The 26,414-nt window shown below is 52.8% G+C and overlaps 1 long non-coding RNA gene across 1 annotated transcript; it reads right to left on the reverse strand.

Moving 5' to 3' along the window:
• Positions 1-9,196: 9,196 nt before the first annotated feature.
• Positions 9,197-11,098, reverse strand: LOC114229116 (uncharacterized). Its single transcript, XR_003615197.2, has 3 exons — positions 11,019-11,098; positions 10,813-10,890; positions 9,197-9,578 (listed from the first exon to the last, which is right to left on the reverse strand). It is a non-coding gene; the product is annotated as an uncharacterized LOC114229116 (long non-coding RNA).
• Positions 11,099-26,414: the final 15,316 nt, after the last annotated feature.

Raw genomic sequence — 26,414 nt, forward strand, 5'->3', positions numbered from 1 at the left:
GCAAATGTATGCCAAGAAAGCGCCTTTTTCAAAAAGCCGCCACAATGTGGAATCACTTTGTTGAACACCTGAAACTAATATAATATTACTAAAGGCCTGGTGCAGGAAATTCATGCATGGGGGGGGGGGGGGGGTCCCTCAGCCTGGCCTGCATGCTCTTGCAATCCGGGACCTCTGGCTTCAAACCGCTTGCCTGCCTGCCTGCCTGATCGCCCCTAACCACTCACCTGCCTGCCTGATTGCCCCTAACCACTCACCTGCCTGCCTGACTGCCCCTAACCACTCACCTGCCTGCCTGATTGCCCCTAACCACTCACCTGCCTGCCTGATCTCCCCTAACCACTCACCTGCCTGCCTGATCTCCCCTAACCACTCTGCCTGCCTGCCTGATTGCTCCTAACCACTCGCCTGCCTGCCTGATCACCCCTAACAGCCTCTGCCTCAGCCCCCGCTGTGGCGGCTTCATCCGGAAGGATGTCCAGAAGGTGGTTCGGCTGTCCAGTCTAATTAGCATATTATGCTTTTATTATTATAGATGTGACTACTATATTTTAATTTTTAAAAAGCCCACCAGTACATACCTTTAAAAAAAAACAAGCTCCCACAGGATCCAGAGTACATGGAGAGTGCATGTAGTACATCCAGAGTACATGGAGAGTACATGGTGGGTGTCTGCCAGGCCAGCTGGCTGGATTATAGTGGGGACGAGAGGGTACGTGCCCCTGACCAGAATCGAACCTGGGACCTTTCAGTCTGCAGGCCGACGCTCTATCCACTGAGCCAAACCGGTTAGGGCTCTTTCCCTATTTTAAATAGCTAACAAGCCAGTTGGAGAAAAATTGTAACCATAAAAAGATAAATTATATGCAATCACTTTGGAAAACAATTTATCCTCTAATAAAGATATATGTCTATATACCAGAAAAAAAAAAAAAAAGAGTTATGGTCCCCATCTGACCCATGAGACTCTGACACTCGGACAGGCTATGTGCCTGAGGCCACACAGCAAGCCCAGGGCAGGGTGTGTGCCCTATCCTGCCTCCTCCTCTGGACCCAGCACATTTCCTGCGGCACAGGCTGTGCTCCCGGGAGTCCTCAGGGCCTGTCAGCGCGCCCTGGGCTGAGGGACAGGGTGTCCCTCCACCTGAAGATGTAATCTCTCCCCTCATCACCCTCCCCCTGACAGCGGCCCCTTGGCCTGTGCCTGTCGCCAGGAGACTGGCTTAATTTGCAGAGAGGCCATGGTTACAGCTCTCCCCAGGGAAGCAATAAAGGGTGAGAGGGAGATAAGGACAAATGCAATTTCCTAATGACCTGTTATCTGTGACAGAGGACTCGGGCCACACTGTGACTCCCCCTCTCTAGCTTCTGAGGAGGCTGAAGGGCCTGTAGCCCAGGGGAGTGCCCCAGGGCGAGGGGTCACTTAGGAAGCGGGAGGGGTGGGAGATGGGTAGCAGTCAGGTGGAGTGGAGTGGGGTGGGGTGGGGTGCGGGCTGGGGAAGCACCCCCTTGGTTCCTGTCCCTGTGCTCTCCCTCAGCCCAGGACCCACAGCAAGTTTGGAGCCGGAGCTGGAGAGGGACCCTGGACGGGGGCACGGGCACCAGCTTTGTGCACGGACAGACCTGGATGGGAAGCTGATGCCAGCTGGGCTCAGTCACCCGACCTGGGAAATGGGGGTAACAGCAGTCCCTGCCTCACGATAATGGCCTGTCCCCTTGCTGTCCTGGTTTATTTTCTCAGCACACTGTGCAAAGCAGAGACTGGACAGGCTTCGGAAGGACTCTCTGTCCCCTGAGAGGGGTGGGTGGGGTGGAGAAGTGGGGGAGGCCACATCTACCGAATGTGAACTGAGCCACGCACAGGCTGGGTCCCCTCAACCCCACACCAGCCCTGAGACTGCCACGCCACGTCACCAGCAAGGCATTGCGGCCTTGCCCGATGGTCGCTTTCCCAAAGTCACGGAAAGCAGGGAGAGAAAGAGGCAGGCCTGAGCCCAGGCGGTCTGGCCCCCAGGTCCATGGCCCTGGGAAGCTCCCCACTGGGTTTCTGGGGTCTTTCCTTTTCTGAGTCCTGTGCCCCCTTCCCCGCCACCCGCTTCCCACCTGGGAGCCTTGCTCCAACAGGGGTCCAGGCTCAGGCTCTTTCTGCTACGCAAGCCATCTTCATGGCCCTACACGTGTGAACTGCGCTCTACCGTTAGCAAAGCCCCTCCCATCCCGCACGCCATCAGTGTTCCCGAATCCCTCAGGAAAGGAGAGGGCTGCTGTCACCCCCACTTCATAGACTTTAAAATGACAGCGGATGGCTCCCTTCCCAGGGAGCAAAGGGCTTTACACACATTGGACCACTTTACCTGCACATCCCCCCTGAGACGGACGTGCCATCGGCCCAGGGTACCGATGCTGCAGCTGAGCCGAGAGAGTGAAATCCTTTGCCTGCATTAACAAAGCTGGGGTGTGGCTGAGCCAGGACTTCCTCCCAGATCTCATGGCCCCCAAAGCCCAAGCTCTTCGCCACTTTGGAATTGAACTTGAACTGGGTCTAATCCTGTTTCAATGAATGGTGTCAATCATCCTGACATCTAATCTGATCTAGCGCAAAGTGATGGTTAATCCCGCCTTCCCCAGCCCCTCCCAGAGGAAGGGTCTGCAGTTCTTTCTGGAAGGTTCAGTCCTGCCATTTCCTGAGCCAATCAGACAGCATCCATTCATTCACTCATCCCTTCACCTAAAGGGCATGAGCACGTGCTTGTCCCAGCAACGGTGTAGACGCCGGTTTCTGAGCGTCCGTAGTCACGGGTCCTGTCCTGGGAGAGTTCACCACCTGGTGAGGAGAGAGAGGAGCAGGTTGGTTAGAAACCTGCCCCCTCTGTGGGCTGCACACTGCAGAGGCCCACATGGACCTTGGTGTACTCAGCACAGAGGAAAACTGTCTGTTCTGAGTTTGCTGCTCAGCAGTTTCCATGGATACCAGATCACAATAACGAATTAGACCAAATCAAGTGCAAACCAAGTGTCTGTTTCAATCTTTGATATGATCTGCTTCCAGCCTTTTATCCCCCCTGCATTCATTTCAATCGCTCATTCAACGTTAACTGAATACCTATAAGGCTCTATACTTGAATGAATAAGGTAATAATATTTGTAACAACTGCCACCATGAAAAAACAAACCCCCAAAATAACATGTATCGAAAACTTATTTTGTGCCAGGCATTGTTCTAAGGATTCACATGCATTCATTCATTCCCCCACCACAGCCCTTTGTGGAAGGAACTGCTATTGTGCCCTATACAGGATGAGGAGACCGAGACAGAAGCAATAAGGATTTTGCCCACTGAGTGGTATTGGGCAGGTAATCATCATCAGATTTCTGGGTAATCTATATATATAAAAGGCTAATATGCAAAGTGTCCCCTTGGGAGTTTGATCTGGAGACCGGGAGTTTGATCGCTCGCTATGAGGTGCGCTGACCACCAGGAGGCGGTGCAGAATGAAGGAAGGCCCTGGCCAGCAGCTGGAAGGCCCCAATTGGCCCTGACCGCCAGCCAGGCCTAGGGACCCTACCCGTGCATGAATTTCATGCATCAGGCCTCTAGTGTAAATATAATCAGATCTAGAGTTAAGACCCCCCCCCCCCCAGCAGGCTGCCTCTTCTTCCTGGTCCCTGATTTCAGCATCAATCTTGCACGTGGTTGTGCTTTTAATGCAAAGCCCCATGAAAATAAACACGTCGCCCATAGGCTCAGGGCCTGCAGTCTGGCTCCAAGACTGTGCCTTCGGTGGCCCAGCCAGAGTAACTCAGTGGTTGAGCATCTACCTATGAACCAGGAGGTCACAGTACGATTCCTGGTCAGGGCACATGCCCAGGTTGTAGGCTCAATCCCCAGTGTGGGGCGGCAGCCAATTGATGATTCTCTCTCATCGTTGATGTTTCTATCGCTCTCTCTCTCCCTCTCCCTTCCACTCTGAAATCAATCTATATATATAAAAAGGCAGTGACCGTAATGACCGAAGGCTCGACTGAACACCGGAAGTCAGTCCTACAGTCAGTGCTGGGTTGTGTGGCGACCCGGCACTCACTTCTGCTGCTGCGGGCACGGCGACCCAGCACAGACTGCCGGGGGGGCTGCGATCAGGCCTGGAGAGAGGCCTGGAGAGAGAAACAGGGTCTGATCCGTAGCCTCCATGGCAGCTGTAGATCAGCCCTTGCCTCTCTCTTTCTCTTTGGGCCTGGCCAGCTGCGTGTCTCTCTTTCTCTCCGGGCCTCCGCGGGGGCTGCTGATCAGCCCCACCTCTCTGATCAGGCCCAGAGATAGGCCCGGAGACGCTGACTGGCATAGAAACCGACCAATCAGAACCAAATCTGGGTGAACTGTGAGGAGCCAATGGCTGCCTAGGAGGCAGAGCTTTTGATGCTGACTGGTATAGAAACTGACCAATCAGAACCTAATATGGGTGAACTGTGAAGGCAAAACCTAAGGTGGGGGCTGAGGAGGGGTTTTAAGGCAGTTGGGGATGAGATCAGGCCAGCAGGGGAAGGCAGTTGGGGGTGAGATCAGGCTGGCAGGCAGAGGCAGTTGGGGGCAAGATCAGGCTGGCAGGGGAGACCAGTTGGGGGTGAGATCAGGTCGGCAGGGGAGGGCAGTTAGGGGCGATCAGGCAGGCAGGCAGAGGCAGTTAGGGGCGATCAGGCAAGTAGGCAGAGAGGTTAGGGGTGATCGGGCAGGCAGGCAGAGGGGTTAGGGGCAATCAGGCAGGCAGGTAGGCAGGTGAGCGGTTAGGAGCCAGGGGTCCCAGATTGTGAGAGGGATGTTCGACTGCCAATTTAGGCCTGATCCCCTAAACTGGGGGTCAGACATTGCCTGATTGGAGAGGGTGCAGGCTGGGCTGAGGAACCCTCCCTTCCCCCCTCCCCCCCCACATGAATTTCGTGCACTGGGCCACTAATAAAAATATATTTAAGGAAAAAGACTCTATCCTCAGTGGACTAAACTCAGAATTGAGGTGTGGGGACCCACCCAATGGCTCTAGGACAGGAAGTCTTTGAGAAGCCTTGGGGTGGGTGTGTGACTCCTTTTCCCCTCTGGCCTCTTCCCCGATACCCACACATCCCTTCCCTCACACGTGATTGCATGGAAGGCAGGTGCTGAGCCAATGAGAATCTCAGGGGATGTGAGCAGGACAGGGTGCTGTGAGAGCCCCATTCTCACGCAGAGATAGTGGAAGTCAGTGGACAGAGGAGGGTCCTCCTTGCTGAGATACGAGTGGACTATATCCAGACGTCATAGTTCCACTAGAGCCGTGGGGACAGGGACCCTTTCTTTCTTTTTTAAAATATGTTTTTATTGATTTTAGAGAGAGGGAGAGAGAAACATCAATGAGAGAGAAACCTCGATCGGTTGCCTCCTACACGCCCCCTACTGGGGATTGAGCCTGCAACCCAGGCATGTGCCCCAGGAATTAAACCAGCAGCCTCTTGGTGCACAGGATGATGCCCAACCACTGAACCACACTGGCCAGGCCAGGGACGCCTTTCTCTCCCCAACCTGTCCAACCGCAGAGGCCAGCGCCTTCCTGACTCTCCTGCCCTCACGACCACTGTCCAGACCACTCTGACCATAAGATCAAGGGTCCAAAGGGACCAGCGATCACCTTCATGGGAAAACCAAGACCAGCCCGAAGCAGCTCCTCAGCATCGGGCTCTGCCTGCCCTGTGGCCCTGACCTTCACTCCCTGGCTCCTGATTCCCTATAAAATCTCTCCATTTCCCTGGAACGTGGCCTGGTCCTGGGGCCGCCCCTCCTGCCCGCCTTTCTCCTGCCCCCCTTTTTCCTGCCCCCTCGCCTCCCCATATTGCGGGGGTAGAGGCCTTCCTGAGGGTCTTCACATGGAGAACAGCCTTTGGTTTGTTCCGGAAACGTAGCATCAGAGGAGCCTGGGACTCAGAAGGCCTATGCCAAGTCTGGGGCTTTGGGGGGCCAGGCCGGGAACCTGCCTCTGGTTCCAGAGCCAGTGGGAACTCTGCAGCGGGAGGTGATCTCGCTCTGGCGAGGTGGGGACCAGGGACACCTCCCTCAGCTGGGGGCTCCACCCGGTATTCTGAGCCCCGTGTCAGCCTCGGTGGGCGTGCAGTTAGTGGTGGTGACAGGACTCGAACCCCGGCCCTCTGCGGCCAAGGCTGGGGCTCCTTCCTGCTCCTCAGTGCCTCTTGCCACGGAAGGTCCTGGGAGAGGCTGGAGGCTCCGAACCCACGGCTGTCTTCTGTCCCTCGGGACCCCGGGCACGCTGGCCTCGGGAGGAGCCCGGGAGGCCCGTCTCTGTGTCCCTGCGCACCCCCTTCGCACTTTCCTGACTTCTGGACAGTGTGCCCCGCCAGCACGAAGCGCCTCCCGGGCCCCTGGGGCCGCCCCCACCCTGCTCCCCACACCCGAATCGGTTGGCACCACGTTGCTGCTATTTCCCCCTCATTTTCATGCAGAGCATTCGCCTCCTTCCAAATGGGACGGAGCTTAGAAGAAAATAGCTCGCAGCTGCCCGAGGCACGTGCCTCCTTTGTTGGCCGCACAGGGCGGCTTGCGCTGGGTTTCCATGTGGCTTCGTGACAGGCGTGGCTCTTCCTCCAGCATCTATCGTGGACGCTACTGGGGCTCTGCCCCTCGTGTCCCCAGCCCTCCTTGGACATCGGCTGCAGCACTGTCCCCGGTGAGGAAAGGGGCGCTCTCTTCCCCCCGGAACCACCCTCCATCAGTGGGGAACAGCGGGCAGGGGTACACACTCCAGCCTCCCACTGCTCAGGATTGTTCCTCAGAGGTCCCTGGTGAGAGGGGGTCTAGCGGCCTCCACCAGGGACCAGCTTGCTATGCACGCAGGGTTGGCGTCCCCTCCTTGCCCGTCTCCCTCTCTGGCTCCCTCACGGTAGCTTCCTGGGCTCACCTCCCAAGTAAACGCCCTGCACCCAGGCTCTGCTTTAGGGAGAAGCCAGAAGTAAGAGCAAACTGTGAGTGGGGCTGGCGGAGAAGGTAAGAGGAGGGCAAAGCCTTGGCTTAGGCGTCAGAAGACCCGAGTTCTAATCCAATGGCACTGTTTCACCAGCACCTCGCACAACGAAAACCAGTGAGTCCAGTCTGCAAGGGAACGGGTGTGAATGGTGGCAGGTACTACTTTGCTTGCTTTGCAGAGTTGGAGACAGTGGGTGGCATTTTTAGGGCTCACCGACAATTTCTAGACAAACTCTGTCATCCCCTGAGAGTGTGAGCATCCATCTGACTTTCGTTGGCGGTGAAATGTGAGCGGAAGCGATGTGTTTCACTTCGGGATGAAGCTGTTTGGAGTCAGATACTTCGTTTCCTTCCCGCCCCCGGCCAACCCTGAAGCTGTGTGTGGAGAAGGAAGTGTCAGAAGACGGAAGCAGCTGGACCAGTGGTTGGCAAATTCATTAGTCAACATAGCCAAATATCAACAGTACAACGATTGAAATTTCTTTTGAGAGCCAAATTTTTTAAACTTAAACTTCTTCTAACGCCACTTCTTCAAAATAGACTCGCCCAGGCCGTAGTATTTTGTGGTAGAGCCACACTCAAGGGGCCAAAGAGCCGCATATGGATCGCGAGCCGCAGTTTGCCGACCACGGAGCTGGACTATTGAGTCATCTCACAGGGGACAGTGACTCTGGGGTTTTCCAGACTGGCAGGGTGTGTGTGTGTGTGTGTGTGTGTGTGTGTGTGTGTGTGTGTATGTGAGAAATAAACTTTTGTGGTTTTGTTTTTTTGAGCCACTGAGATTTTGGGATCTTACTTGTTGCTGCAGCATAACCTAGCTCATCCTGACTGATACACAGACCAAGCCCCAAAGGAGCCAATGGCAGAGCTGCGCCTAGAACCTGGGCCTTTCCTCTCCGTCCAGGTAACTCTCACCTCTGACAGAGGCCTCTGCTCAGCTCCCTGGATCTGGCAGCAGGACAGTGTGTCCTACTCCCATGGACCCGTCTCAAGTGAGCTCCTTAAAGCCTCCGCCCCTAACCCACCCCCTGGCCTCAGCGTTCTCATTCCTACCAAGAAGAGTTTGGACAAGGTCAGTGTTCTGAAATGGCTCCGCAGAGCCCCTGGGTTCCTTGGAGGTGTCCTGGGTGGGGACTGGTGGATGGAGGCCGACTCCTGCCCTCCTCCTCTAAAGAGAACAGCTCCTCCTGCATCTGTTTTGCATTTGGGCCTTTCACATTAGAGACGATCCATTGGTAGCAGTTTGATGCAAGTGATGCTGGCTGACCCATGGACCCAGCAGTTTGATGCACGTGGGCCTGGCTCATCTGTGACTTCGGGATGAAGGCATTTTACCTGCAGGCACCTGGACTCATCTGTTCCCACCAGCCCTGTCCCAGTGCCAAGTTCCAGGCCCCCGGCCCTGACTCCCAGCCATCTCATGATGCTCAGATCTCTGATGTGAACAGTCCCAAGAGGACACCCTCTGTGGACGTGGCCTGTGTGGCCAGGGTGTGTGAGCCACCACATACCCACGTGGCTCCTGATGGATCAGCCAAACCCAGAGCTGTGGGCTGTGGACGGGACAGAGGGTAGGACCGGGGGTCTGGAGACCTGGTCTCTAGCCCAGCTCCATCACCCTCTCCCCGAGCGTGTTACCATTTCTATGAAAGGATATTACCCAGCAGTTGAGAGCCGGACCAGCACTGTGCCAAGCAGGTGACCGGCCGTAATAAAGAACGTGCCGCGTGTGGCAGAGAAAGGGAAGGGTGAGGGCTTTGGGCTGCAGGAGAGAAGTCAGGGGCAGGGGAGCTCGCTGCGAAGCTCCAAGAGACTCTAGCAGAGAGGGTTAGCGTGATGTTTCCTCTAGTGATGGCCACTGCTGAGCAATGTTTTCTGTGTGTTTCTCTAGAACAGCAGCCCCATGGAGGATGAGCCCACAGAATGTTGGGACTCTGCTCTCCTGGCCTGGACATGTCTCTGACACTGACATTCCTTCCTATTGGGAGTTCGGAGGATGCTGGAGGCAGTGGTCCTGCTGACTCAGCCTCCCTCCCGTCCCCCAGCTCACGCCCTTGAACTTTGGGGAGCCTGGAATTGCGGAAACCTGACCCCACCATGCTAACGACACCCCACCCTTCCAACTCACATGATCTAATTATACGTCATTCACATTTTTTCGCTTAAGCTCATGATGAGAGAGAATGATAGTTGGTCTTTAATAATAGAAACAATTCTCTCTAACACGCACCCCAAGGCTAATGTCTCTTGGGTGTCATTTTTGAGTCCTGATGTGAAAACGTTGTTTGTTTTAAAGATTTTTCCAGAGTCACCCAGACACTTACACACGACAGTCCCCGGATACACCATTTCCCTGGGTGTATGAGTTACCTATTACTGTGTAACGAATTATGTCCAAGTGTAGTGCTTAAAAGAACAGTAACCACGGATCTTGCAGTTTCTGGGAGTCCCGGAGTGGCTGAGCTGTGCTTCTGTCCCAGCATCTCCCGTGAGGGTGCAGTCAAGACGTCAACCTGGGCAGCAGCCTCATCCGAAGGCTCCACGGAGGCCGGGGGCTCCGCCTTCCAGGTGCTCACTCCTACCAACGAAACATTGGCACTGGCGGTTGGCAGAGGCCTCCGGTCCTCATTCCACGGGCCTCTCCTTAGGCTGCGTGCGTGTCCTCGTGACACGGCAGCTGGCTTCCCCCAGAGAGAACGGTCCAGCCACGACCTGGCCGCAGAAGCCAGTCGTGGTCAGTTCTGCAATGTCACAGGGGTGTGAGGATGAGGAGGGAGGATTATTGGGGGCCATCTGGAGGGGTGCAGAACTGGGCCACCCGCTAGCTGTGACTAGGGCACCTTCTTAGCATCCCTGCCACCCTGGGGAGAAGGGCTTGCCCCACCCCTCTCTGCATGAGTCAGTCTCATCAGAAGGGAAGGAGCATCATCACCATCCCTGTGGGTGGCTGCTCCAACCCTCCCCCCAGCCATGGGGCTCCCCAGACCCCTAAGTGGAGGCCAGAGCAAACAGCAGCCTCAGGCCTAAGCTGGACACCAGGGCAGTGGGCTCATCTGCTTCTCCCCCCGAGTGCAGGAGACACGGTGATGGTTGTTGCGGGGGAAGGGGGTATTACTATATCTGAGGCGGATCCTTTGGTTTTTTTCTCTGATGTCATGTGCGATACCAGGTTAGATCACAGGGATGGGGTTGGATGGGACCCTGTGATGGAACAGGGGTCAAAGCTACTCTTCCTAAACATGAAATGTGCAGGAACCAGACACACATCAGTTGGTTGCCTCCTGCACATGCTCCAACCAGGGCTGGGGCACGAACCTGCATCCCAGGTATAGAACCCGAGACCAATGCTGTACCACTGAGCAACACTGGCCAGGGCAACCAGGGCTGTTTTAAAAGCTCATTTAAAGTGGTGTAGCCCAGCCGGGGTGGCTCAATGGTTGAGCGTCGACCTAGGAAGCAGGAGGTCATGGGTAGATGCCCGGGTTCCAGGCTCAATCTCCAGTGTGGGGCGTGCAGGAGGCAGCCAATCAAAGATTTTCTCTCATCATTGAAGTTTCTATCTCTCTGTCCCTCTCCCTTCCTCTCTGAAATCAATAAAAATATATATTTTAAAAAGAAAGAAAATGGTGGTGTAGGAGGGAGCAGGGCCTGTGGACCAGACAGGTTCAAATCTTGGCTCCAACACTGGCTATTTTTCTTTGGCCAAGACAACTGGATGTTCTGACTCTCAGTTTCTGCGTCTGTAGAATGGGGATAATAGTGTCTACTGCTAGTGTTGAATGGGAGAATGTGGGTGAAGCCCCAGCACACACCTGGCGCTGAAGGTGACGTCCTTGTACCGATGGCTGTTAAGCTGAAGTCCATGAGAGGAAGAGCAGGAGGCAGGATTGCTACAGGGCAGCGGGGGACAGAGTGACTGAGGCTGTGGGAAGCCTGGGCTCTCTGTGGGAGAACAGGTGGGGGTGGGGGCGTAGCTGGGGCTGGGAGCTTTAGGGAGGGGGTAAGAGGGTGCTGTTACCTAGATTGGCAGCCTGAGAGGCTCTGGGTTCCTGGGGTGGGGGTAGAGGCTGCTGTTTGCTCTGGCCTCCACTCTGAATCCCCATTCACAGGTTGCCTGGCAACCATTGTTCATTTAATCACCATTGCCTTTGAAAATAAAAATCAATTTCCTTTATGACATGAGCAGAGTGTCCAGGTTCACCCCCATGTTTAAATAGTCCAACTTTGTTGCTCAAAGATTTATGAACAAGGATGTACACAGAGCATTGCTTATCATAAGAAACGTGTTTTAGAGGCGTTGACCCCACGTGTCTGCCCGAAAGGTGTGATTAAATTAAGGCTCTTTCTCGCCACAGAATAATAAAAGCCGCAGCTGGAGAGCTGGGTGCGCCAGCGCGGAGACAGCCCCACAATGCGCGTGAAGTAACAAGCATGTCACGGAACACTGTGCCGTGTCTCGCCGTTTTTATTGAACAAAAGAGAGCGTGTGGGCGCGCACATGTGCCCATCAACAAAAACATTCTGGAAAAATACACAGCAAAATGTGCACAGTGATTTCCTCTGGGGAAGAGATTGTAAGTGATTTTAATTTTATTTCCATCTTTCGGGATTATCTGATCTTAAAAATAAAACCAGCCTGTGTTCCTTTTTCAATCTGTGAAACCAGTAATGTCATTTCTCTTTGCAAATGGAGAATTCTAACTCTGGGGGCCAAGGGGCCCTCGGGGGGGCCGATGAGGGTTGAGGCGACAGGGCCAGAAGGGCCAGGCTGGGTCCAAGTGGGGGAGCAGGTAGGGGCAAGAGCCAGAGGTGATGAGAGCCCTCCAGGTAGTGAGTCCCTGCTCTGGTCTGGAAGCTGAGGAGGGGGATCCCCACTGTCGTGGAGGCCGGACCAGATGCCTTCTAGGTTCCAGGAAGTGGGCAGATTGAGCCAGTTCACTGTGATGGCGGGAGAAGCAGGGCATAGACAACATGCTGAGACCAGCCGACGAAGGTCAGGGCCAGAGGGGAGCCCACCTCCTTTGACACTCCTCTCCCTCACCCTCTCTCCAGGCTTGTCCCCTTAGGTTCTCTCAGCTTCACACTCTACACTAAGCTTGTCAAACTCGCGGCCGGCGGGCCGGGTGTACTAGTAGGTGGGAGGGTGGATGGATAGATGGATGGATGATGATTGGATGGATGGATGGATGGATAGATGGATGGATGATGGATAGATGGATGGATAAATGAATGAGTGGATGGGTGGGTGGGTGCATGATTGGGTAGGTGAGTGAGTGGGTGGATGAATAGATACTGGAATACATTGTTCCTTTCAATATATGAACATGTAATTTCTCCCATCTTAAAAACAAACAAAAACTCCCTTAACCCCACTCCTGCTCCTTTCTTTTATAGCAAAGCTCACAGACCAGGCGTCCGCCATGCAGTCTCTATTTCCTCTCACATCTCTGCAGCCTCTCTGTCAGGTTTTCACCGCTCCCCTGAAACTGTGCTGGACAAGCTGGCCAAGGACGTCCGCCCTACACTTCTCTCATTACTGAACTCTCACAACATGCGGCACACTTCTTCCTCTTTTTAAAAAAGTATCTTTATTGATTTCAGAGAGGAAGGGAGAGGGAGAGAAAGATAAAAACATCAATTATGAGAGAGAATTTTTGATCAACTGCCTCCTGCATGCCCCACTTTGGAGATCGAGCCCACAACCCAGGCATGTGCCCTGACCCCAAATCAAACCGTGACTTCTTGGTTCATAGGTCAACACTCAACCACTTAGCCATGCCGGCCGGGCAAGAGTATGCATTCTTAATACCATGTGCTACTATTCTGAGCCTCAGTGTCCCCATCTGTAAAATGGGGAAGATAATATAGCTGTGGTGCAACTCTCACAGGTTGTGTGAGGCTCATATAAAATGATGTTTATGAGTGAATGTTCTTTCAAACTATAAATGTTAACGATTCTCTTTTTCTCTCCACTCTTAAGAGTCAACATCTCACAGGACAGGAGCGGAAATGAGGACTGTAGAGGTCATCAGGTCTAACTCATTATTCTACAGGTGAGGGTAAGAGATACTTAAGTTTAGGAATCCAGAGTCACATCTCAACACGTGTAGGATGGCTTTGAACACAAACCTGTGGGCTGACCTCTCAGATTGTAAGGAACAGGGTCTGCAGAGCATCCATCTATCTTTCAATCCATTCATCCTTCCACCCATCCTTTCTCCCATTCACCCACCCATCCACCCATCACCCACCCATCCACCCACTCATCCATCACCCACCCATCCATCACCCACCCATCCACCCATCCATCCACCCATCCATCCACCCACCCACCCATCCATCACCCACCCATCCATCCACCCATCCATCCATCACCCACCCATCCAAACATCATTCATGCTTCCATCCATCCATATATCCTTTCTTCCATCCATCTGTACATCCTTTCATTCTTTTTTCCATCCACCCATCCTTCCCATCACGCATCCTTTTATGCATTATCCATTCATCCTTTCATTCTCTATTCACTGACCCTTCTTTCTATCTGTAAGTCCATCCATCCTTCCACTCATCTATTTATCCTTCATCCCGTGATTCATCCATCTATACATCCAATCATTTTTCCAACTATTCATCTTCTCACCCCGCCATCATTTTACATAGATCACATCCCAAGGGTCTGCCGTGTGCCAGGCTCTGGGCTTGGAGCTGGGAACACGAAGACATCTCCCTGCCCTCCTGGCCCTGCTGTCAGGCCTGAGGAGGGGACGCCAAAGGGATAATGTGGCCAAGCAGGAGGCTCTGGGTGCCTGTGAGTGCGCAGGTCCTGGAACTCTGTGATTAAGCAACTTTCCAGAGGTTCCACACTAGTAAGTGGGGGCGCCGTCCCCAGAGCCCAAGTTCCAGTAAGTATTCTTCTACCCCACCATGCTGTCCCTTCCTGAGAGACTAGCCTGATCGTTGTCAGCTGTGGGCAGAAGATGCTAAGGGGGGAAACGCCAGGGCCAGGATTCACGCAGTGAGGACACCATGCTGGCCATCCTCCTGGCCACCCCTGACGCCAGTGACCTCTGCAGGAACCAGGCAGGCAGGCTGCGTGCCAGCAGGCAGGAGGCTGCAGGGGGGGGAGAACAGTTAATTTGTAAGACGTGCAGGCCAGCCAAGCTTTTCGCATTAAGCCCCTTTATCTCCTCCTTGCAATTGCATTCGATCAAGGCAATAGAAAGCAATTGGGTTAAGTGGTGAAGTTAATCACACTGCAGCCATCAGAAACCACGTACTGCCTCTCACTCACTGCAATCGCGTTCTGCTTACCTGGAAAGCACGCCTCCTCCAGCGCAGGATGCCCTCAGCTCCCTCTGCAGGATGATGGGAGTGACAGAGTATTAGGGCTGACCCGCAGCTCCGGGAGGGTCTGGGCGGGTCAAGTCTGTCATCTCGCCCCCACGAGAGATGAGAGAGAGAGAGAGAGAGAGAGAGAGAGAGAGAGAGAGAGAGAGAGAGAGAATGTGATGAGTTCTGTTTCTCATCTATTCCTCCCAACCATCCCCCGGGCACAGGCTCACCTGCCTGGCACAGAGGCTGCCACTGCCACTCAGAGCAGTGAACTTGCTCACCTGAGTTCCAACCCAGAAGCTCTGATGCCCAAGCCTTTGCTTCGATTCGTTTGAATCATTTCTAAATAACCGTATCTTCAATATGACTTTTGCAATTAACATTTTTTCCATTATACTAACCAGCCTCCTGAGTCTTCTCCATTTTATCTCCTAATCTCTCTCTGTAATTTGCTCCCCTACCCACCCCCCACTCACCCGGGCCACCAGGTTCAGGCCCACATAACTTGGTGCCAGAGTCCCTGCCTCGCCCACTCCGCCCCTATGACCTCCGGGGCCCCAATCTTGATGTCCTCTACTTTTCTGCTGCGAAACTGCCTGGAGGATCGTTCTCAAAAGCAAGTCTGGCCAAGTCTCTCCCCTGCTGACAGTCCCAGTGGCTCTGTCGCCCAACAGCTCTGGGCCCTTCCCAGGGGTCTCCAAGGGCAGAGGAGCGACAGTGACCAGGGAGGCACCGGGCTGTCTTCCCGTCAGATTTGCTCTAGAACTCAGCCCCAGGTTCACAGGGTGGCACACAGGCCTCGTCCTGCCCCTTCTGTTCAGGCTCCTTCCTCAGCCCCCACTACTTGCAAAATAAAAATATAAGGATGGCCTGGCCCCTGTGGCTCAGTGGTTGAGCGTCCACCCATGAACCAGGAGGTCAAGGTTCGAATCCTGATCAGGGCACATGCCCTAGGCCCCAGTGGTCAGCAAACTCATTAGTCAACAGAGCCAAATATCAACAGTACAATGACTGAAATTTCTTTTGAGAGCCAAATTTTTTAAACTTAAACTTCTTCTAACGCCACTTCTTCAAAATAGACTCGCCCAGGCCGTGATATTTTGTGGAAGAGCCACACTCAAGGGGCCAAAGAGTCGCATGTGGCTCGAAAGCCGCAGTTTGCCTACCTCGGCCCTAGGGTTCTGGGCTCGATTCCCCAGTAGGGGGCGTGCAGGAGGCAGCTGATCAATGATTCTCATCTTTGATGTTTCGATCTCTCTCTTCCTCTCTGAAATCAACAAAAATATATATTTTAAAAATCTAAGGATGGCGGTACAGATGCAACGCCCTTCACCCTGCAACTCTGCCCTGTCTTCCCTCCCACAGCGCTTCCCAAACAGAACATGCACTTCCAACCCTCTGCCTCCTCAGGGCCTTTGCACACACTCTTTCCTCTCCCCCAAAACCCACCCTCTCATCCTGATCCTCTCTGGCTCTTCCCATGACCAGAAACTTCTTGCATTTTAGGTTTGGGCTTCAGGACCATCTCCTCACAGAGGTTACGTTAAGTCGGGTTCATGTAAAGCAGAGCCTGAGATGGGGAGGTGCGGCGAGTGAGCGATTAAGGACTCACTGGAGTAGGAAAGGGAGACTGAAGGGAGTTGGGGAAGCAGGAAGTGTGTGATCCTCAGTCTGACCCCACAGGGAGCCTCAAAGAGTCAACTATAGCTTGGAGTTTTCCTTGACTCCAGTAAGGGGTCTGGGCTTTGAACTCCTGCACCAATCAGTCAGTGGCCTTGAGCCCCAATCCCCTGCCAGAGGGACCTACACCCCAGGCCTCTCCTGCTCCAATTGTTGGAGAGTGGGAATTTTTGAGCATTCCAGAGAGGCCGTGGACTATGCCCCAGATAGAGTTGTCAGTGCTGACACTAGGCCAGGCCTTGAGATATGGTCTCATGGCCCCTTCCCAGCACGTAGCCTTCTTTCACAGAACACTGTCAGCTTTCTGAAGAACAGGATGACCCTGTGAATAACATGGTTGTCATTGGCATGATCCTGACGTTGCTTGGGAAAAACTGTTTTGTCTTGGGTTACTTGTTCTGCAAAAACCGGATGTGGTTAATGTGCTTAAAAGCAGTCCTACACAAAGGGTCGCTGCTGCTCTCTGGTCTCCCTGCGTGGAGAATGGCAGAGCAGTCGCCGGGTCGTCCGGCCGCCCGGCTAATAAAGGCTCCCTAAATTTTAATTTGGTCTGGGCTCCAGTGGTCATTCACTCGCATCCGCTCCACAACACAATGGCCCGAGGGCAGTTCTCTGAAGAAAGCAGTGTGCCCCCTAAGAAGCAGAGCCAGTTGACGGATCACTTGTCTGCCCCAGAGACCATCCTCCCCCACCCCTCCAGAGAGAGTCTTTCCTCCTTATTCATAATCGCAGCCCCTTACTCTGTTTTCACAAATAACTTGTGTCTCATTTTCTTATTTCTTCGCCTGTTGGTGGTCTCTCCTGGAGACTGAGGGCCTTAATGTCCTTTCTCCAGCTCTCAGCACCATGCTTGGCATTAGCGCTAACAGGCAGTTCTGGAATGATGAGTGAATGAATGAACGAACGAACAGGCACAGCCAGTAAGTGGTCAAGTCTAGACCCAAACTTAGAACTCCAAGCCCAATTCTTTCCACTCCAGAAACAGAAAAACGGAGTGAATCAGTGGCCAAGAAGGAAGCTAGCGAAGTTGTCAAAAAACAAAAGGGCTTCCATCCCAGTTGTTTTTATGGATGAATTTCAAACTGTCACATGATAAATAATCCCAAGGAATAGATACACTTCGGGGAACACAGAAGAGTACAGAGAGCCGCCCAATTTATTTTATAGAGTCAATATGGCCCCAAGTGATGTCTGAATTAGAGCAAGAACTATAGACTCGTCATGAAAACAGACCGACTATACTCATTTCCCTTGGTCTTAACAACAGAGCTCTGGGTTTTAGTTGAGCATGTCGGCGTCTGGAATAAAAGTCAACATTTCGAGAAAGAACCAAGATGGCGGCATAGGGAAATGCCTGTACTTGCTGCCTCCCACTACCATATCAAAATTACAACTAAAATACAGAACAACTATCATCCAGAACCACAGGAAAGCTGGCTGAGTGGAAGTACTACAACTGGAGAGGTAAAGAAGAAAGCGCAGTGAGACTGGTAGGAGGTACAGAGGCATGGAATGGGCTGGTTGGGCACCTGGGTGTGCTGCTTTTTTAATCAGGAGGGAGATCGCCTCTTTGGAGGTCACCTGGAGGAGTAAGGAGCCCCAGCCCCACACCAGCCCCCAGCCCAGGGTCCCATAGCTGGGGAAAGAAGTCCATAGGGGCTGGGCCATAAGGACGAGGACTGTAAAAACCAGTGCGGAGAGGGGCTGAGTGACACACAGGCTGCTGGAGCCCCAGCTGCTCCTCTTAAAAGGCCAGCACCACAACTGAATTTACAAGCTCCCACTTGCTCTGAGCTCCAGTGCCGGGTGAGACTCTGGGGGACCCAGACACATACGGGGAGAAACTGGACTGTCTGGCATCAGGACAGGAACGGGAGGGTGGCTTTCTTCCAGACAGAGGTGCTTGCAGCAGTCATTGTTCCCATGCTGGGACTTCCCTGGTGCAGGAATGACTGGCAGCCATTGCTGTTTGCTCTGCCCTGGAGATTCCCTGAGACCCCGCCCCACCCAATTTATAACCCCACCCAAGCTGTGTGCAGCAGCTTTTGCATATGAATGGCCTGTCCTTTCTCAGCCTAAAACCTGTCAAGCTGCAGCTGTGTCAGGGAGCCCCAAAGCTATCAAAAGAAGGTCCAAGGCCGGCATCAGCATCAGCCTGCCTTACTTCGCAGCTGGGCCTCACCTGGGCACTTCCAAACGCGATACAAAGAGGAGGAATCTGCAGATCTCTCTGTAGTTCCTGCTGGGTGGCCCCAGGCAGTGGCTGACTTTGCACCTCCTTAGAGATCCAAGAGCCAGTGTACCCAGTAGTCAGTGAGAGACCATACCAGATTACAACTCTTCACATCCATAAGAGACACAGTGAGCACCAAAGCCCCACTGAAGCAAGTCCTGCCCCATAAGGGTGTCTCCTGCACAGTAGCTCTTCCATTGTAGACACAGCTGGTCCTCACAGCCAATTGACCTGGAGGTCAATTCCTCCCAGTGATACCAACAGCAATCAAGGCTTAACTACAACAAGACTGTGCACACAGCCCACAAAGGGGTGCACCAAGTGTGTCCACCTCAGGTGATTGGGGAGGCTGAGTCACTGGGCCCTATAGGACACCTACTACACAAGGCCACTCTATCAACTCAAGGAAACTTAGCAGCTACCCAATACATAGAAACAAACACAGGGAAGCAGCCAAAATTCAGAGACAAAGAAACATGTCACAAATGAAAGAAATGGAAGAAAGCAAACCACTGGATATAGAGTTCAAAACCACAGTTATAAGGTTACTCAAGAATCTTCTAGAAACCTCTGAAGAACTTAGTAAGACCTTCAAGGATCTTAGTGAGAATTCCAAAAATATGGAAAAGGACCAGTCAGAAATTAAGCATACACTGACTGAAATAAAGAATAATATACGGAGATTCAACAGTAGACTAGAGGATCCCAAGAATCAAGTCAAATATTTGAAATACGAGGAAGCAAAAAACACCCAACTGGAAGAGCAAAAAGAAAAAATAATCCAAAAATATGAAGATAGTGTAAGGAGCCTCTGGGACAACTTCAAGTGTATCAACATCCAAATTATGGGGGTGCCAGAAGAAGAGAGAAAGATATTGAAAATCTATTTGAAGAAATAATGACAGAAAACTTCCCCTACCTGGTGAAAGAAATAGACTTACAAGTCCAGGAAGCGCATAGAACCCCAAACAATAAGAATCCAAAGAGGACCACACCAATACATATCATAATTAAAATGCCAAGGGCAAAAGACAAAGAGAGAATCTTAAAAGCAGCAAGAGAAAAACAGTTAGTTACCTACAAGAGAGTACCCATATGACTGTCAGCTGATTTCTCAACAGAAACTATGCAGGCCAGAAGGGAGTGGCAAAAAATATTCAAAGTGATGAATAGCAAGAACCTACAACCAAGATTACTCTACCCAGCAAAGTTATCATTCAGAATTGAAGGTCAGATAAAGAGCTTCACAGATAAGAAAAAGCTCAAGGAGTTCATCACCACCAAACCAGTATTATATGAAATGCTGAAGGGTATTCTTTAAGAAGAGGAAGAAGAAGAAAAAGGTAAAGATAAAAATTATGAACAACAAAGTGACAACAAATACATATCTATCAACAAATGAATCTAAAAATCAAATGAATAAAAAATCTGATGAACAGAATAAACTTGTGAATGTAATAGAATCACGGGCATGGAAATGGAGCAGACTGACAATTCTCAGGGGGAAGGGGGTGTGGGAGGTGCGGGAAGAGATTGGACAAAGATATATGCATGTATGCAATACCTATGGATGCGGACAGTGGGGTGGCGAGGGCCTGGGGTGGGGTGGGAACCGGGTGAAGGGGAGCTATGGGGGGTGAAAAAGAGAGACACCTGAAATAATCTGAACAATAAAGATTTTTTTAAAAATGTCAACATTTCTCAGAAGTTTGGATTCCATTGTATATCAAAACAATAATCCTATATAATAAAAGTGTAGTATGCAAATTGTCCCCTCGACAATTCATCGGAAGTTCGACCAGGGGATGGGGCCAGCCAGGAGAAGGGAGGGAGGCCCTGGCTGGTGGTGGTGGCAGGCGACTGGGGAAGGGAGGTAGGCCCCGGCGGTGGCAGGCAGCTGGGGGAAGGGAGGGAGTACCAGGCTGGCAGCCGGCAGCCTTTAGGAACCCTACCAGTGCATGATTTCATGCACTGGGCCTCTAGTATGACATAACCAAGTGGGATTTATCCCAGGAGTGGGTATCTACAAAGTGTATCAAGTATAATATAAACCCATATCAGAAAAAGCACACAATGACCTCAGTAGATACTCCAAAAGCATTCAATAAAATTCAAAAAATTCTTTTAGAAACTCTAAAAATTAAAAACTCAAGGAGATTGTCTTAATGCAATAAAGAAGTATCTCAACTTAGGTGCTCACATCACATTTGAGTCTAAAGAATTCCCATTAAAATCAGGGTTCAAACAAGGTGGTCGCTATCCCTGTAGCAAGCGTGAAGCTTAGCAATTAAAGACCTGAAAAATAATGTCTTGTACAAGATGGAAATTTTTCTCTCAGGCAAGAGAGACCTGGAGGTCGGGATCCAGGGTAACCTTGTCTCTAGGGAGGAAACTCTGCCCTGTGTATTTCAGCCCCCTGGGCTTGCCTGCCATCGTTAAGTCTGCGCCGTCCCCTGTGGCCGCTGTAACAAACTGCCACAGACTTAGTGGCTTAAGTCCACACACATTGATTCTCTCGTGGGTCTGGAGGTCAGAAGTCCCGACCTACAGGGTCTCACTGGGCTAAGTCCAGGTGCTCATGGGAAGACTCCAGAAGCAAGAGATAAGACGCCTCCTACAAGTGCCTCAAACCCGGGCCTGTGGGTGGGCTCGGGGTCCTGCCCCGGCGGAGACTGAGGAAAATAGTTCTCTGGTGTCAGGACAAAGGCCACCGACACCAGTGAAAACATCCGGAACCCATTTCCGTGACCTCGAGGGAAGCACAGGCCGTGGCCACACAGACTGGGACCTGTCGCCTGCTCACATCAGGGCCGGGAACTCAGGCTTGCTTGTGATCACGGCTGTTGTCCCCCAACACGGCCCTCCCCTCCCCCGGAGAGGCTCAAGCCTGCCTGGAAACGGCCCCGTGTCCTTCAGACACTGGGGTTGGGCCTGGGCTCGGGGGCCACACTGGGCTACGCTGGTCTGCTCACATGCTCCCTTATGGCTGAAAGGACCAGGCCAGGGACTCCAGTGTGGACCAGGGCCCAGGTCGTCCTGGGAGGTCACCATGGATGGGAGGACACTGAGCGGGGCAGGGCCTCTAGCAGAACGTGAGAGCCACCTGCAGGGCCCAGTGAGGTCAGTCTCCTGGGGATGGGGGACGGCACTTGATTGGGAAAAATACAGCTTCGACGCACAGTACAACCACATCCCCAAGCCACGACCCTGACAGGCGGTAACGTTAACAGACAAGCCTCCTCCAGACTCACGGACGGACTGGGAGAGCGCGTCCCAGGGCCCCCCTTGTCCCCATCGACGACGCTATGGCGGCTTCCCGGGGCTCTGTGCTTGGCCCTGTTACGGAGGCCTAGCTGCCTTCCTGTACTCCTGAGGGAAGCTCAGAGAGGTGGGGCAACTTGCCTGGGCTTACACTGCAGCTAAGTAGGGGCAGGGTCGGGGTTTAGGACCGTGTGTCTGACCCCTGGGGGCCAGAGAGGGAACGGCTCTCCCACAGCTGGTGGGGGCAGAGCGGGACTTGACCCCTGACACCCCGTCCCCTCACCTGTGTTTTGTGGGCAAGGAGCTTATTTCACGGAGGTGGGCTCCCCTCTATGCCGCTCTGCCTGCTCTGCCACAAGCCATCCCTCCCCTCAGGCCCGTGGTCCCGGCTGCTCTTCAGTTGCAAGAGGTCCCTGCAGGTTTTGTTAAATAGCAGCTCCCCCTAGTGCACTGAAAATGCCTGGATTGGTGGTGAAAGAAGGGAAAACGGAGAGCAAGCAGAAAGGAAGGAAAGGAAAGAGAAAAGAGAAGGGACCTTTCTAACGTTCTGGGAGCTGTGACTTGAGTCCCAGGGGTCCTGCTGGCGCTGGCTCGGGGGTTAGGAAAGGAACTTGGGGTGGGGAACACACAGTACTGGTACAGGTGGTGTGCTGTGGAACTGTGCACCTGAAACCTGTGTAACTTTGCTAATCAAGCATCCCAATAAAGTCAATAAAAAGGGGGGGGGGCGGGTGGGAAGGAAAGAGCCAGCATTCCTTGGGGGCCTTGGGAAGAAATGTCCCAGTATTTGTGACCAAGAGGCAGGTGCATCCAAACACCAGCGGGAACCAGAGCCGCTGCCCAGGCCCACTCCCCGGCGCCCTCTCCAGGCTCTCACAGTGGCTGCACAGGAGCTGGGCCTCCTGCACCAGCTGAGCCAGCCGCCTTCAGTTCCTGGATCGGAGAGGCTGGCCAAGCTCATCACTGCCAACCAGAGATGCCCCTGGAGGCCGGGTTACCTAACTGATTCCAAGAAGCCAGCACCACGGAGGAGCCGTGGAACCCCGTGGCCAGCACCCCGACTGAGACAAGACCCAGAGAAGGATGTACGTGTCCCACCCCAAGCGCGGACCCAGCAGGTCAGGAACAGGGCTGGGCTGTCCACTCCCATCCCTATTGTCCCGATCAATGCAGTCATTCCTAACTCTTTCCAAGCCCCAGGAAACATGGGGACAGAGGAGCACTAAATGACACTATAAAAATGCCATCAGAAAAATCCAAAATGCCCAGCCTGTGTAGCTCAGTTGTTGAGCATCAACCTAAGAACCAGGAGGTCATGGTTTGAGTCCCAGCCAGGGCACATGCCGGGTTGTGGGCGGCTCCATTCCAGGTGGGGGCCACGCAGGAGGCAGCCGATCAATGATTCTCTCTCATCATTGATGTTTCTATCTCTCTCCCTCTCTCTTCCTCTCTGAAATCAATAAAAATATATTTGGGGGAAAAAAAGAAAGAAAAATCCATAATGCAAAATCTCTTCAGGACAAATCACCCAGCTTCTTCCATAAATAAATTGCCAGGGAAACAATGAGGGAGGGGGCAGAGACGACAGAGGCGCATCAACCCCATGCAAAGCGCCGCCCCGCCTGGATCCGATTTGACCAAACCTTCGGCACACAATTTTCATGGCAGTAAGAAATTGTTCTTCTTCGGTGTGATCCGATATCAGGGCCATGTTTAACAAAATAAAGAAACCTTAACTCCTGCACACCAACGCAAGTGTTTATAGAGGAAATGATTCGGTGTCTGAAGTCTCTTCTACACTAACCAGAGGTGGGGAGTGGCCAGGGGTGTGTGCACGAGGCCGGGTATGATGACGGTTACCTGGAGATTCATTATCCTGTTCCTTCTAACTTTTAGGTAGTTAAATTTGCCCTCATTTACAAGATTAGCCCACGGCCCTAACCGGTTTGGCTCAGTGGATAGAGCGTCAGCCTGCAGACTCAAGGGTCCCAGGTTCGATTCCGGTCAAGGGCATGTACCTTGGTTGCGGGCACATCCCCAGTGAGGGGTGTGCAGGAGGCAGCTGATGGATGTTTCTCTCTCATCGATGTTTCTGACTCTCTATCCCTCTCGCTTCCTCTCTGTAAAAAAAAAAAAAAACCTCAATAAAATATATTTTTAAAAATAAATAAAAAAAATAAAAGATTAGCCCACGAAAGAAGGAAAACAGCATGTGACTCAGGGGAGTGCGGCCGTGAACGTTGAAGAAGTTTCTGTTTTTAATAGCTGCCTTTATACGGCTGCTCAATAAAATCTACATATTCAATCGTAATTATGAGCCGTCACGTGGTGCCCTCGCAGCGTGACAGCTGCTTCCCTGCTGGTGTCTTGGAGGCAGGGGGAGGGGAGGGAGAGGAGCCGTGCAGAGGAGGGACCGCGCTCAGCTGGGTCCGGGCTGGGCCAGCAGGGCCGCTGAAGCCCAGTGCGGGTGCGGTCTGCCCCTGCAGCGCCCTGGGAGCTGTCCCCGTGCACGGCCCCTCTCCCGGGACACAGCCTGGCCTCTGCTGCCAGGACCCATTGATCAAGCGCAACCCTGGGGCGGCTGACACGCAGCAGGCGGCCTCTGGGAAACAGAGCTGCGTTGGCGGAGGGTCAGGCCCACAGGAAACGTCAAACCCAAACAGGAATCACATTCATCCTCCCCGGAGTTTGGGAGGACGGATGGGGTGTCCTCGCCGGGAACAGGCAACTGTGTTATTTCAAAACTCCGGCCAAGGGGCTGATCGGGGACACGGCGCCTGGAGGATCCAGGTCACTTCTTTTCCCAGGTCCAGGGGCCGCTTGGGGAAAGGTCACATCTGACTCCTAAAATGCGGGTATAAATTCATGGGATAAAGCGGGACGCCCTGACGGGCACAAGAAATGGGGACCCCTACAGGCAGCGCACAAAGGGAGGTACACGGATGAGCAATTCACACTGCAGCTTCGCCAGACACCAGACGTGAAAATAACCCGGTGCCGTTTGGGGCCCGTCAAGTTGCCCGAGGTTTTGGAAAACACGTGCTCTGCCCGGCTCACAGGCACCAGAGGGACTTGGCAGTTCAGCCTCACGCGGTCTGTCTGCGTTTGGATCAGGGGGAGGGCGTGACTTCAGGGGACGTTATTGGAGTAAATGGTACATTTTGAAGATGGGATTATGGATTAGAGAACGGTAGTATTGAACCAAGGCTAAATTGCTGACTTTTGTAGCTGTTCAGTGTTTACACAAGAGGTTGTTGGGAAACACAGCCTGAAATAGTTGAGGGCGAAGGGTCACATACCTGCAATTCACTCTCAAATTGTTCAGAAAAAAAGGGAGGAGGACGAGGAGGGCGCAAATGGGGGAAAGGTTAGCGCTTGGTAAATCTGGGTATAGAGGGCGTTCTTGGTACTATTCCTGCAATCTTTCTGTAAATTTGAAATTACACGCAAAGTAAGGCTGGGCCAGTGTGGCTCAGTGGTTGAGTGCTGACCCATGAACCAAAAGGTTGCCAGTTTGCTTCCTGGTTAGGGGACACGCCCGGGGTTGCAGACTTGACTCCCCTCTCCCCCGTAGGGAATGTGCAAGAGGCAGCCGATCAATGTTTCTCTTTCACATCGATGTTTCTCTCTCTCTATCCCTCTCCCTCCCCGTCTCTAAAATCAATGAAAACATATTTTTTTAAAAAAATAACTTTAAAGAAAAAGTAATTAAGTGCTGATCAGTGCTGGCAGGGAGCAGGGACCTGAGAACCCTTGTCGGGCCAAAGCGAGAGGAGACCAGCGTATGCGTGCTGAAGGAGAACGAGCAATAAATTGCACTTTTGACCCAGCAATTCCACTTCTAGGTAGTCAGTTAGCCTAAGGCAGTGGTCGGCAAACTGCGGCTCTGTTGACTAATGAGTTTGCCGACCACTGACCTAGACTCTCGATTCCAATAATTACAGGCTGTTGTTGTTCCTTGTGATTAAGCCCCTATCCCAGTGGTCGGCAAACTCATTAGTCAACAGAGCGGCAAACCGCTGCTCGTGAGCTGCATGGGGCTCGAGAGCCGCAGTTTGCCGACCACTGGCCTAAGGGAAGGACCAGAGATGAGCACAAAGATTGCGCTACAAAGATGGTCACGGAAGCGCTGCGTGCTCAACAATGGCTCGGGTAAATGACTGATGGTGCGTTTGCAGGATGGAACACAGCGCACCCATTGAAATGGTTGTTTTCATAAAACCCTGAGGAAGAAAAGACTCTGCAACATCCTGTGAGCACCAGTCAAAACCAGACCAAACTGTGAGCGTGGGCATGTGCCCCTGTGTCTCCACGTCCAGCTCCTTGAGGTCGGGAATCAATGCTTTTTCCTGGTCGGAGTCCTGGTGCCTAGGACAGTGCCTGACCCCCAGGAAGCGGCAGGAAGAGTTTGTTGCATGGGTGAATGAAGAACCTCGGTAAAAAGGACCCGGAGGAGGTGCTTGTGCAGAGCAATATTTCCAGGAGGTGTGAATACAGGTGATCTTATTTTCCTTCTCTCGGTCTACCTGTACGGTGTAAATGCTCTACACAGAATGTCGACCAGTTTTCCAGTAAATTATTTAAAACAATAAATGCTAGTACTTAAAGCCATTGAGAGTTATTTAAAACAATTGTAAATTATTTAAAACAGTGAATACAAGGCAGGAAAAAAAAGCAGCCTCGATCTCGGGGGGCATGCGATACAGGATCTGTCTGAAAAAGGGTCCTAACCCCCCTGGAAATGCCTCCAGCCGGTCCTCGGAGCCCATCAGTATCCCCCAGCCCACGGCACGGAGGGGGCTGGGACCTGACGCCCGTCCCTGGATCTCCGTGGCCTCGGCTTCCTCCCCTGCGGCGCGAGGTGAGGATCCGTGTGGCACCAGCACAGAGTGGGCAGCCAGTGCC

The sequence above is a fragment of the Eptesicus fuscus genome, chromosome 5 (assembly GCF_027574615.1).
Source record: "Eptesicus fuscus isolate TK198812 chromosome 5, DD_ASM_mEF_20220401, whole genome shotgun sequence".
Taxonomy (NCBI): Eukaryota; Metazoa; Chordata; class Mammalia; order Chiroptera; family Vespertilionidae; genus Eptesicus; species Eptesicus fuscus.